Genomic DNA, 13740 nt, shown 5'->3' with positions numbered 1-13740 from the left:
GCTTTGGGCAAAAATTACAAGATGTTCAGAAGCGATTAGGTGGTGTAAATATCGGCAATCCAGAACTAGAAACATATAGGGATGCCGAAATCATAATAGGTAACGTTAGATATTATGAAGTCCCTGCTGGACTTTAAGGGAAAGAATGAGACATACGTATCTTGGAGGAAAGCTACCTCTCTAAAAGAAAAATACAGAGCAGATGCGCTGCGAGTATTTATTTCGGGCACAAGAAAATCGCTCAGCGACGTTCTTTTTTCGGCAAAACCAACCGATCTTCCTTCCGCTTTAACATTAGCCCATTCGCAAGTAGTTTTGCACGTAGCACGGAGGAAAAACACCAAAGGTGTCAAAGCTATGAAAGAATTAGAAAACGTTATTTTCGTAAATAAACCATTCTCTATAAAATCAATCCATGGTCACAACATATTAAACAAAAAATGTATAATGCACCTTTTTAATACAAATACAACATTTTTCTTGCTACCAAACCTAACAACGTTTGATGGAATAATTGGACTGGACCTACTAAAAAAAACTGACGTCGTACTTGACCTAATAGAAAAAAGTTAACTAATAGCAGTCGAAGGAAATTAAATTTTTGAAGTGTGCAGATGTTAATTTTACAAAAGTTGATGAAAAAAGTTTGTTTTACTTTGTTAAAAACCAGGTTATTTAGAGAGAAATCGCTAAAAAAAAATAGCGGAGCTTTGCACGGCTATAACTATTCTAAGCTAGTAAAGCTGCAGACAAGTGATATATGTCTTTAAAAAGGAACTGTCAAATGCTAATCATGCTGCCTTAACATAATTTTTACGTATACAGCCCTAGAGATTCATAAACTTTTGCTATATATATTGTTGAACGTTGTTAGCATAGTGGGCGTTGTCAAGTTCGCGAGGAAAACACAAATATAATAATATAGACATTTATAAAAAAAACAAGACAGGAAGCAAACTTCGGCAAGCTGAAGCTTGCAGCTATTGAAAATATTAAATATTCTTGAAAACATTAAAATTATGATTTACTTATATTTAACCATTACTAAATGTCGAAGAACTTAACAAAAACTTAAAAGAAAGCAAAGTTATAATTTTTTTTCATTGATTTTACCGATTGTTCCTATGGAAGCTATAAGCTATAGTCGTCCGATTTTGATGAAATTTAAACCGTAATTCTAAAATATTTAACCATTACTTAATGTCGAAGAACTAAACAAAAAATTGAAAAACAGCAAAGTTATAATTTTTTCATTTATTTTTTTTTTATTGTTCCGGTGGGAGCTATTTGCTATAGTCGTCCGATTTTGATTTTTTTTAATTAATTATTTTTTTTAATTAAATACACATTATTATACAACACTTAATATTCTCAACATATTGTTGATTAAAAAAAAAAAAATATTGAAACGCTTTTGAACTCACGCTCTCTCTCTCTCTCTCTCTCTCTCTCTCTTAAAAGTTCCTTAAACTGCTCGCTTACAAATACAAATTTAATAAAATATGAATAACAATTTTCTGTGTTTCTGCAAGAAATGCAGTCTGATGGTCAGAGCTAATTTTTTTGCGGCGACATCTATATGTTTTTTATACCCTTGCAGAGGGCATTATAATTTCAGTCAGAAGTTTGCAACGCAGTGAAGGAGACATCTCCGACCCTATAAAGTATATATATTCTTGATCAGCATCACTAGGCGAGTCGATCTAGCCATGTCCGTCTGTCCGTCCGTCTGCCCGTCCGTCTGTCCGTCTGTCCGTCCGTTTATATGCAAACTAGTCTCTCAGTTTTAAAGCTATGTGCATGAAACTTTCCCAAAAGTTGTCTTTTTATTGCAGGTAGTATATAAGTCGGAACGAGCCGGATCGGACGACTATAGCATATAGCTCCCATAGGAACAATCGGAAAAATAAATGAAAAAAAATTATAACTTTGCTGTTTTTTAATTTTTTGTTTAGTTCTTCGACGTTAAGTAATGGTTAAATATTTCCGATTTACGGTTTAAATTTCATTAAAATCGGACGACTATAGCATATAGCCCCCATAGGAACAATCGGAAAAATAATTGAAAAAAAATTATAACTTTGCTGTTTTTTAATTTTTTGTTTTGTTCTTCGACATAAAGCAATGGTTAAATATTTCAGAATTATGGTAAAAATTGCATCAAAATCGGACGACTATAGCATATAGCTCCCATAGGAACAATCGGAAAAATAAATGAAAAAAAATTATAACTTTTCTGTTTTTTAATTTTTTTTTTAGTTCTTCGACATTTAGTAATGGTTAAATATTTTCGATTTACGGTTTAAATTTCATCAAAGTCGGACGACTATATCATATAGCTCCCATAGGAACAATCGGAGAAATAAATGAAAAAAAATTATAACTTTTCTGTTTTTTAATTTTTTGTTTAGTTCTTCGACATTTAGTAATGGTTAAATATTTCCAATTTACGGTTTAAGTTTCATCAAAGTCGGACGACTATATCATATAGCTCCCATAGGAACAATTAAAATATATAAAATAACTATCAAATAATTGAGCTGCAAATCATCATAGCTTCAATGTTTTTAAACTTATACGCAAGTAAATTATAATTTTAATGTTTTCAAAAATGTTTAATTCTTGCAATAGCTGCAAGGGTATATGAACTTCGGCTTGCCGAAGTTTGCTCTTTCTTGTTTTTAAATTAAATACACATTATTATACAACTTTTAAAAAATCGAAGAACAAATTTTTAAAGAAAAACAATGAAAAATAAGCCGGTGAACTGAAAAAAAGTTTGTTTGCGGTGAAGATCAAAACTCTTGAACGGATTATCAGAAAAAAAAAGTATATGCTTTATAAAGCTGATGAATTTTTCGAGGTAATAACAAAGATTGTTTTTTCCCCTTTTTTTTAGTTTAAGCTAAAAAAAATCGCTGTAAATTGTTATTAAAAAATACAAAAAGACTCTGTGATTTCCTGCTGATTTATATGAAGTAATGTTCAAATTTTCAAAATGATGGGTTTAGTAGATTTTGAGTTCTGATGTTCAAAATTTCATACGCGAAACTCTGTAACTCCGTTAGTTTTACTCGGATTGACTTGGAATAAGTGCAGAATATTCTCAACATATTGTTGATAAAAAAAAATGAAATAAAAGTTTAAACGCTTTTGAACTCACGCTCTCTCTCTCTCTCTCTTAAAAGTTCCTTAAACTGCTCGCTTACAAATACAAATTTAATAAAATATGAATAACAATTTTCTGTGTTTCTGCAGGAAATGCAGTCTGATGGTCAGAGCTGATCAGTTAAACATGACATGTAGGTACCAAAAGCAACCACTTTTTGATTGCTTTTGGGCGGGCGATGGCGGCTAGTTCAGACAAATACTTTTGATTTCATGCTCAAAAGTTTTAAAGGCGAAAAAAAATGTGTGATAATTTTTTTGCGGCGAAAACTATATGTTTTTTTTTTAATTAAATACACATTATTATTATGCAACTTTTAATATTCTCAACATATTGTTGATTCCAAAAAAAATTTTTAAAAAAATTAAAACGCTTTTGAACTCACGCTCTCTCTCTCTTAAAAGTTCCTTAAACTGCTCGCTTACAAATAGAAATTTAATAAAATATAAAGCTGATGAATTTTTCGAGGTAATAACAAAGATTGTTTTTTACCCTTTTTTTTAGTTTAAGCTAAAAAAAAATCGCAGTAAATTAATATTAAAAAATACAAAAAAACTCTGTGATTTCCTGCTGATTTATATGAAGTAATGTTGAAATTTTCAAAAGGATCGGTTTAGTAGATTTTGAGATCTGATGTTCACGATCTTCAACAAAGACGTTTTCGGGAAAACAGATTTAGAGGATTTCATACGCGAAACTCTGTAACTCCGTTAGTTTTACTCGGATTGACTTGGAATAAGTGCAGAATATTCTCAACATATTGTTGATAAAAAAAAATGAAAAATAAGTTAAAACGCTTTTGAACTACGCTCTCTCTCTCTCTTAAAAGTTCCTTAAACTGCTCGCTTACAAACACAAAGTTATTAAAACATGAAAAATAATTTTCTGTGTTTCTGCAAGAAATGCAGTCTGATGGTCAGAGCTGATCAGTTAGACATGACATGTAGGTAACAAAAGCAACCACTTTTTGATTGCTTTTAGGCGGGCGATGGCGGCTAGTTCAGACAAATACTTTTGATTTCATGCTCAAAAGTTTTAAAGGCGAAAAAAAATGTGTGATAATTTTTTTGCGGCGAAAACTATATGTTTTTTTTTTAATTTAATACACATTATTATTATGCAACTTTTAATATTCTCAACATATAGTTGATTAAAAAAAAAAATGGAAAAAAAGTTAAAACGCTTTTGAACTCACGCTCTCTCTCTCTCTCTCTCTTAAAAGTTCCTTAAACTGCTCGCTTACAAATAGAAATTTAATAAAATATGAATAACAATTTTCTGTGTTTCTGCAAGAAATGCAGTCTGATGGTCAGAGCTGATCAGTTAGACATGACATGTAGGTACCAAAAGCAACCACTTTTTGATTGCTTTTGGGCGGGCGATGGCGGCTAGTTCAGACAAATACTTTTGATTTGATGCTCAAAAGTTTTAAAGGCGAAAAAAAAATGTGTGATAATTTTTTTGCGGCGACATCTCTATGTTTTTTTTTTTTAAATTAAATACACATTATTATACAACTTTTAAAAAATCTAAGAACAAATTTTTAAAGAAAAACAATAAAAAATAAGCCGGTGACCATGAAAAAAAGTTGGTTTGCGGTGAAGATCAAAACTCTTAAACGGATTATCAGAAAAAAAAATATATGCTTTATAAAGCTGATGAATTTTTCGAGGTAATAACAAAGATTGTTTTTTCCCCTTTTTTTTAGTTTAAGCTAAAAAAAATCGCTGTAAATTGTTATTAAAAAATACAAAAAACTCTGTGATTTCCTGCTGATTTATATGAAGTAATGTTCAAATTTTCAAAATGATGGGTTTAGTAGATTTTGAGTTCTGATGTTCACGAACTTCAAAAAATACGTTTTCGGGAAAATAGATTTAGAGGATTTCATACGCGAAACTCTGTAACTCCGATAGTTTTACTCGGATTGACTTGGAATAAGTGCAGAATATTCTCCACATATTGTTGATTAAAAAAAAAAAATGCAAAAAAAAGTTAAAACGATTTTGAACTCACGCTCTCTCTCTCTCTCACTCTCTCTCTTAAAAGTTCCTTAAACTGCTCGCTTAAAAATACAAAGTTATTAAAATATGAAAAAATAATTTTCTGTGTTTCTGCAAGAAATGCAGTCTGATGGTCAGAGCTGATCAGTTAGACATGACATGTAGGTACCAAAAGCAACCATTTTTTAATTGCTTTTGGGCGGGCGATGGCGGCTAGTTCAGACAAATACTTTTGATTTCATGCTCAAAAGTTTTAAAGGCGAAAAAAAATGTGTGATAATTTTTCTGCGGCGAAAACTATATGTTTTTTTTTAATTAAATACACATTATTATTATGCAACTTTTAATATTCTCAACATAATGTTGATTCCAAAAAAAAATTTTAAAAATATTAAAACGCTTTTGAACTCACGCTCTCTCTCTCTTAAAAGTTCCTTAAACTGCTCGCTTACAAATAGAAATTTAATAAAATATGAATAACAATTTTCTGTGTTTCTGCAAGAAATGCAGTCTGATGGTCAGAGCTGATCAGTTAGACATGACATGTAGGTACCAAAAGCAACCACTTTTTGATTGCTTTTGGACGGGCGATGGCGGGTAGTTCAGACAAATACTTTTGATTTCATGCTCAAAATTTTTAAAGGCGAAAAAAAAGGGTGATAATTTTTTGCGGCGACATCTATATATTTTTTTTTTTAATTAAATACAAATTAATATACAACTTGTAAAGAATCTAAGAACAAATTTTTAAAGAAAAACAATGAAAAATAAACCGGTGACCGTGAAAAAAAAGTTGGTTTGCAGTCAAGATCAAAACTCTTGAACGGATTATCAGAAACAAAAACGTATATGCTTTATAAAGCTGATGAATTTTTCGAGGAAATAACAAAGATTGTTTTTTCCCCTTTTTTTAGTTTAAGCTAAAAAAAATAGCTGTAAATTGTTATTAAAAAATACAAAAAAACTCTGTGATTTCCTGCTGATTTATATGAAGTAATGTTAAAATTTTCAAAAGGATCGGTTTAGTAGATTTTAGGTTCTGATGTTCACGAACTTCAAAAAAGACGTTTTCGGGTAAATCGATTTAGAGGTTTTCATACGCGAAACTCTGTAACTAACTCCGTTAGTTTTACTCGGATTGACTTTTCTGTGTTTCTGCAAGAAATGCAGTCTGATGGTCAGAGCTGATCAGTTAGACATGACATGTAGGTTCCAAAAGCAACCACTTTTTGATTGCTTTTGGGCGGGCGATGGCGACTAGTTCACACAAATACTTTTGATTTCATGCTCAAAATTTGTAAAGGCGAAAAAAAAAATGTGTGATAATTTTTTGCGTCGACATCTATATGTTTTTTTTTTTTAATTAAATACAAATTATTATACAACTTGTAAAGAATCTAAGAACAAATTTTTAAAGAAAAACAATGAAAAATAAACCGGTGACCGTGAAAAAAAAGTTGGTTTGCAGTCAAGATCAAAACTCTTGAACGCATTATCAGAAAAAAAAAACGTATATGCTATATAAAGCTGATGAATTTTTCGAGGAAATAAGAAAGATTGTTTTTTCCCCTTTTTTTTAGTTTAAGCTAAAAAAAAAAGCTGTAAATTGTTATTAAAATAAAAAAAAAAACTCTGTGATTTCCTGCTGATTTATATGAAGTAATGTTAAAATTTTCAAATGGATCGGTTTAGTAGATTTTGAGTTCTGATGTTCACGAACTTCAAAAAAGACGTTTTCGGGAAAATCGATTTAGAGGTTTTCATACGCGAAACTCTGTAACTCCGTTAGTTTTACTCGGATTGATTTGGAATAAGTGCAGAATATTCTCAACATATTGTTGATTAAAAAAAGAAATGCAAAAATATGTTAAAACGATTTTGAACTCACGCTCTCTCTCTCTCTCTCTCTCTTAAAAGTTCCTTAAACTGCTCGCTTACAAATAGAAATTTAATAAAATATGAATAACAATTTTCTGTGTTTCTGCAAGAAATGCAGTCTGATGGTCAGAGCTGATCAGTTAAACATGACATGTAGGTACCAAAAGCAACCACTTTTTGATTGCTTTTGGACGGGCGATGGCGGGTAGTTCAGACAAATACTTTTGATTTCATGCTCAAAATTTTTAAAGGCGAAAAAAAGGGTGATAATTTTTTGCGGCGACATCTATATATTTTTTTTTTAATTAAATACAAATTATTATACAACTTGTAAAGAATCTAAGAACAAATTTTTAAAGAAAAACAATGAAAAATAAACCGGTGACCGTGAAAAAAAAGTTGGTTTGCAGTCAAGATCAAAACTCTTGAACGGATTATCAGAAACAAAAACGTATATGCTTTATAAAGCTGATGAATTTTTCGAGGAAATAACAAAGATTGTTTTTTCCCTTTTTTTAGTTTAAGCTAAAAAAAATAGCTGTAAATTGTTATTAAAAAATACAAAAAAACTCTGTGATTTCCTGCTGATTTATATGAAGTAATGTTAAAATTTTCAAAAGGATCGGTTTAGTAGATTTTAGGTTCTGATGTTCACGAACTTCAAAAAAGACGTTTTCGGGTAAATCGATTTAGAGGTTTTCATACGCGAAACTCTGTAACTAACTCCGTTAGTTTTACTCGGATTGACTTTTCTGTGTTTCTGCAAGAAATGCAGTCTGATGGTCAGAGCTGATCAGTTAGACATGACATGTAGGTACCAAAAGCAACCACTTTTTGATTGCTTTTGGGCGGGCGATGGCGACTAGTTCACACAAATACTTTTGATTTCATGCTCAAAATTTTTTTTGCGTCGACATCTATATGTTTTTTTTTTTAATTAAATACAAATTATTATACAACTTGTAAAGAATCTAAGAACAAATTTTTAAAGAAAAACAATGAAAAATAAACCGGTGACCGTGAAAAAAAAGTTGGTTTGCAGTCAAGATCAAAACTCTTGAACGGATTATCAGAAAAAAAAATATATGCTTTATAAAGCTGATGAATTTTTCGAGGTAATAACAAAGATTGTTTTTTCCCCTTTTTTTTAGTTTAAGCTAAAAAAAATCGCTGTAAATTGTTATTAAAAAATACAAAAAAACTCTGTGATTTCCTGCTGATTTATATGAAGTAATGTTCAAATTTTCAAAATGATGGGTTTAGTAGATTTTGAGTTCTGATATTCACGAACTTCAAAAAATACGTTTTCGGGAAAATAGATTTAGAGGATTTCATACGCGAAACTCTGTAACTCCGATAGTTTTACTCGGATTGACTTGGAATAAGTGCAGAATACTCTCCACATATTGTTGATTAAAAAAAAAAAAATGCAAAAAAAAGTTAAAACGATTTTGAACTCACGCTCTCTCTCTCTCTCACTCTCTCTCTTAAAAGTTCCTTAAACTGCTCGCTTAAAAATAAAAAGTTATTAAAATATGAAAAAATAATTTTCTGTGTTTCTGCAAGAAATGCAGTCTGATGGTCAGAGCTGATCAGTTAGACATGACATGTAGGTACCAAAAGCAACCATTTTTTGATTGCTTTTGGGCGGGCGATGGCGGCTAGTTCAGACAAATACTTTTGATTTCATGCTCAAAAGTTTTAAAGGCGAAAAAAAATGTGTGATAATTTTTCTGCGGCGAAAACTATATGTTTTTTTTTTAATTAAATACACATTATTATTATGCAACTTTTAATATTCTCAACATATTGTTGATTCCAAAAAAAAATTAAAAAAAAATTAAAACGCTTTTGAACTCACGCTCTCTCTCTCTTAAAAGTTCCTTAAACTGCTCGCTTACAAATACAAATTTAATAAAATATGAATAAACAATTTTCTGTGTTTCTGCAAGAAATGCAGTCTGAAGGTCAGAGCTGATCAACCACTTTTTTAAAGCTTTTGGTCGGGAGATGGCGGCTAGTTCAGACAAATACTTTTGATTTCATGCTCAAAATTTTTAAAGGCGAAAAAAAAATGTGTAATAATTTTTTTGCGGCGACATCTATATGTTTTTTTATTTTTAATAAAATACACATTATTCTACAACTTTTAATATTCTCAACATATAGTTGATTCAAAAAAAAAAAAAATAAATAAAAAAAAAGTTAAAACGCTTTTGAACTCACGCTCTCTCTCACTCTCTCTCTTAAAAGTTCCTTAAACTGCTCGCTTACAAATACAAATGTAATAAAATATGAATAAACAATTTTCTGTGTTTCTGCAAGAAATGCAGTCTGATGGTCAGAGCTGATCAGTTAAACATGACATGTAGGTACCAAAACCAACCACTTTTTGATTGCTTTTGGGCGGGCGATGGCGGCTAGTTCAGACAAATACTTTTGATTTCATGGTCAAAATTTTAAAGGCAAAAAAGAAATGTGTGACAATATTTTTGCGGCGACATCTATATGTTTTTTTTTTAATTAAATACACATTATTATACAACTTTTAATATTCTCAACATATTGTTGATTAAAAAAAAAAATACAAAAAAAAATTAAAACGCTTTTGAACTCACGCTCTCTCTCTCTCTTAAAAGTTCCTTAAACTGCTCGCTTACAAATACAAATGTAATAAAATATGAATAAACAATTTTCTGTGTTTCTGCAAGAAATGCAGTCTGATGGTCAGAGCTGACCAGTTAAACATGACATGTTGGCTATCTGAAAATTTAGTGCACACTGAGTTTTACATTTCGAACAAGTGATGACCTATCGTAGAAGCCCAATCTGCGATTCTGATTTGACGCTTGTTTCGAGGTTGCGAACGAAATGTAATCGTTCATGCACCAAAATAAAGGCGGCCTTTTAGAGCTTGTTAGCCGCAAGCTATTAACGGAGTCAACAAAGCGCAATATGGCCTCTGGTGGTAGGCCCGCAGTCATCAGCACGCGAGCAGCAGAACGCTCCTGAGGATCAGCAGATTTGGGACCCGAACAATGCGTAGCGGATGGTGTGCAGCCAGGGACTTCCCAAATTTATTATTTTTCCGCTGTGGCTTCACAATCCGTGAACGCACAAAACCCAAGTAACTTAACTTTACCGCAGGCTGGTTCTGCAAAGACTTAGTCTGCAGATCCGAAATCACTTCCACTCAAGAAACAAATATTTGTTTCCCGGCTATCCCCTGCTCAGACATCTTCTTATGTGCTGTCATATATACAAGACAGAACTAAAACCGATCATGTTTAGGTAAAAGTGAAAAAATTTAACTTTCCTTACGCTAGGGACAATTCCCAATCGAGCTTTATGCTATGACGACTTTTAGCCGCAACACATGGCAAAAGAGTTTGAGGCTGAACCAAAAAGAAAAGGCCCGTAATAGTCAGTAGTCCCAGTCGAAGCCCGACTTTTTCTTCAGCTCCCTTTGCTTCCTCTTCAAAAAACTAACATCCCGCCTCCTTCTTTCTTATCAAAAGGAGCTTACTTATTAAGTGGTATTATGATAGTTTTTTATTTTTATCCCATGTTAATACTCTCTGTTTACAGAAATCTGAGAAATCTGAGAAGTTTGTTAAACGAAGCTAGACTAACTTTGACCGACTAAATACCTGTATATCAGGCTTTAATTTGTCTAAACTTTCTTTATGCACTAACATGGGTGAGGATGTTAATATCTTTTGTAGTGCCTTAAAATCCTTCTTTTCTGTGTGCGTTCCGTTACAATATCCGTCAAACTCCAATAAGCCTCCATGGTTTAATAATAAATTATTTCGCCTAGAAAAATGAAGTCCAGACTTTATAATAAATTTGTAGTTTTTGGAAAAAAAAATTACCTTTTCTAGATACATAAGTGATCGGGCTAATTTTACCGTGCTTAACGTTTAATTTTATATATTTAATTGTAGTATCAAATTTTCAAAAGATCCAAAACAGTTTTATAATTTTGTTAACACTACCCAGCATTGCTATTATTTGCAAATCTGGAGCAAACTCTGAACAGGCTATTGCCGATCTTTTTGCTTAGTTTTTTCAAACTATTTTTCTTGGAGTCTAAGTGAAAGCTCTCTTCTTCTAGATCTGCAAATGGTGAAGCCAGTCTACTTACCGGGTCCTGACAGTGTTCCTAGCTATGTGATAGAGACAAAGACCATATGCAGACCACTTAAAAAATTGATTACCCTATCCTTAGAAAGTATTGTCTATTTGGAAGGAATCATTTGCTCTTTCCCTTCATAAAAAGGAAAATAAATCAAATACTAGCAATTATAGAGGTATCCCAAAGGTCTATTTCCATGGATTTCGAGTTATCCTTTTTAAAAAAGCTCTGTCAGTAAGCTGATCCAACCAAGGCTGATCCAAGGGCACCACACTTCTTTTTACATTACTTATTAAAGATCTCCCTTTATCTTGACAAAATCGTCCTTATGTACGCAGGTAAGTTATAATGAACTTCTAGACCCAAAACGTACATTTTCTGACCATATTTAGTCCATGGTGAATAAACCCAGGGCTTGGATTTATAAAAATTTGATGATCCGTATGTCACAAAGACCTTATTTATTTCATTAGTTCGTCCAATCCTGGAGTATTGGTCACCACGTTGGAGTCCCGAATATGGTGTGCATATAGACCAAACAGAATCTGTGCAAAAAACTTTTTAATACTTGCTCTACGAGGCCTTAAATGAGATGAAAACCTTACCTTACCATATTACTCTAGTTGACTTCTCCTAATAAAAAATTCCAACCGCAGAACGATGCTTGGTATTACTTTTATTTGTAAATTTATTAACGGGGATGTGGAGAGTTCCGAGATACTGGGCCGCCCACATTTTTCACTACCTAATCGTACTACTAGGAACTATATTCCTCATATTTTGAAACATTGTAGATCGAACTCTGACATACATGAGCCATTTAGAGTACTATGTAATGTCTTCAATATAATTTTTGCTACTGACAACCAATTTTATAAGCATTCAGCTTATCTTACTTAACACGTAATTAGTATTTTTAATTGGTTTTTTAGCTTGGTATAAATTTTGAATTAATTACCCCATTCTTTTACTATCCCTTTTTCCCTTAGGGAAGAGGGTGCCGAGCGTAGCAAGCTTTGCTTGGTGACATAAGGGCCACTTGTTTGTACTGATCATAGCGCATCAACGTGCGAAATAGCGCCCAGGCGTAGCTGACGAATCGGAGATGAGACAGTTCTTATCATAACTACGTGTTTTAAAGTTTCTTTTAGTTTCTATACGTCCAGATATAACACTTGCACAGAAAAGCAGCAAAACACTTTTTTAATTTATTTTAATGATTGTTCCATAGATGGTATATGATAACTCGGCCGATCCCACTCCTTTCCGCTTATATACTACCTGCAAAAAAAGATGACTTTTGAGAAACTCGGCTTTAGCGTTCTCATTATAAAACCATACAGGCCTGTTATAGTTTTCACGCGGAAATGAATTTAATAACATTTTCATTTTTCCTTTAAACATAAAAAAATGTTATATTAATTGTTAGGCGGCTCGAGGTCAGGATGTTTAATTTTGGTTATTTGTCAATATATTTCGGATGATATTCGGCAACCGTCTTCAGGACAATTATAAAATAATTACATCGATTTTAATATTTTTAACAAACAGAAAACAATTTTCATTTGACATACATTTAATTTACACGTCTGCGTCCGGTGACGTAGTTGTTAGCTAATTTTTCTTTCCCTAGTAAGTGTCTATATAAATAAGCGCAATTGTCAGTGTCCGTTTTGTAGTTCATCCGTATGTCTGTAGGCGTTTTTATGATATGTAGTATTTTTATGGAGAATCGTTTGGCAAATTGTTGTTCTTGTGATAAAATACTCGCCTTTTTGAAGTTCGGTGAGTGATTACTCTTGGCACAGTGGGACATGAGTGCTGTTTTTTGCGCGTTCGTATGATGTCTAGCTTTGAAGTCCGATGTATGCTGTGCTAGTCTAGTTTTTAGTTTCGATTTTGTTGTTCCTATATATATCATGTTGCATATTTCGTTGTTGTTGCCGTTGCACGGTATTTTATATATCAAGTCTTTTTTGTCAATTTAATTTATCTTTGATTTTGTTCTGTTGTATATAGATTTTAATGTGTGGTCCGGCTTATGTGCGATACTTATGTTTTCTTTATCGTAGCATTCCGATTTCGCTACACGTTTGGATAATGCCGGGACGTATGTAATTGACATCTATTTTTTGTTTTTATTGTTGTTAACGCTATTTTGTTTTGTTGTTTTGTATTCCGATAATAATGTTTTTATTATGTGTTTTGGGAAATCATTGTCTGTCAACATTGATTTTATCTCCTGAGTCGTCTCTTCGTCGTAATCCGTGTCTGAAATTTTGAGCATTCTATGTATACAGCTTCTAGCTGTGTTTATTATCATTTGTTTTGGGTGTTTGCAGTTAAAACTGATGATTCGTCCGTACGCAATGTCCAGGAGAGTTTCCATTACAATATCTGCAATGACCAGCGAGGCTGGCGATCCCATAGGCATTCCTTTTAATTGTGTGTAAAAATTGTTTTCAAATTTGAAATATCTGATTTCTTGAATACAAAATTTTATTATGTCCATAAATATTGTATTATTGTCCATTTGTTTTTAATTATATCCA

The sequence above is a fragment of the Drosophila elegans genome, unplaced genomic scaffold, assembly GCF_018152505.1.
Source record: "Drosophila elegans isolate 14027-0461.03 unplaced genomic scaffold, ASM1815250v1 contig_512, whole genome shotgun sequence".
Lineage (NCBI taxonomy): Eukaryota > Metazoa > Arthropoda > Insecta > Diptera > Drosophilidae > Drosophila > Drosophila elegans.
Note: the sequence above shows the minus strand (reverse complement) of the source record.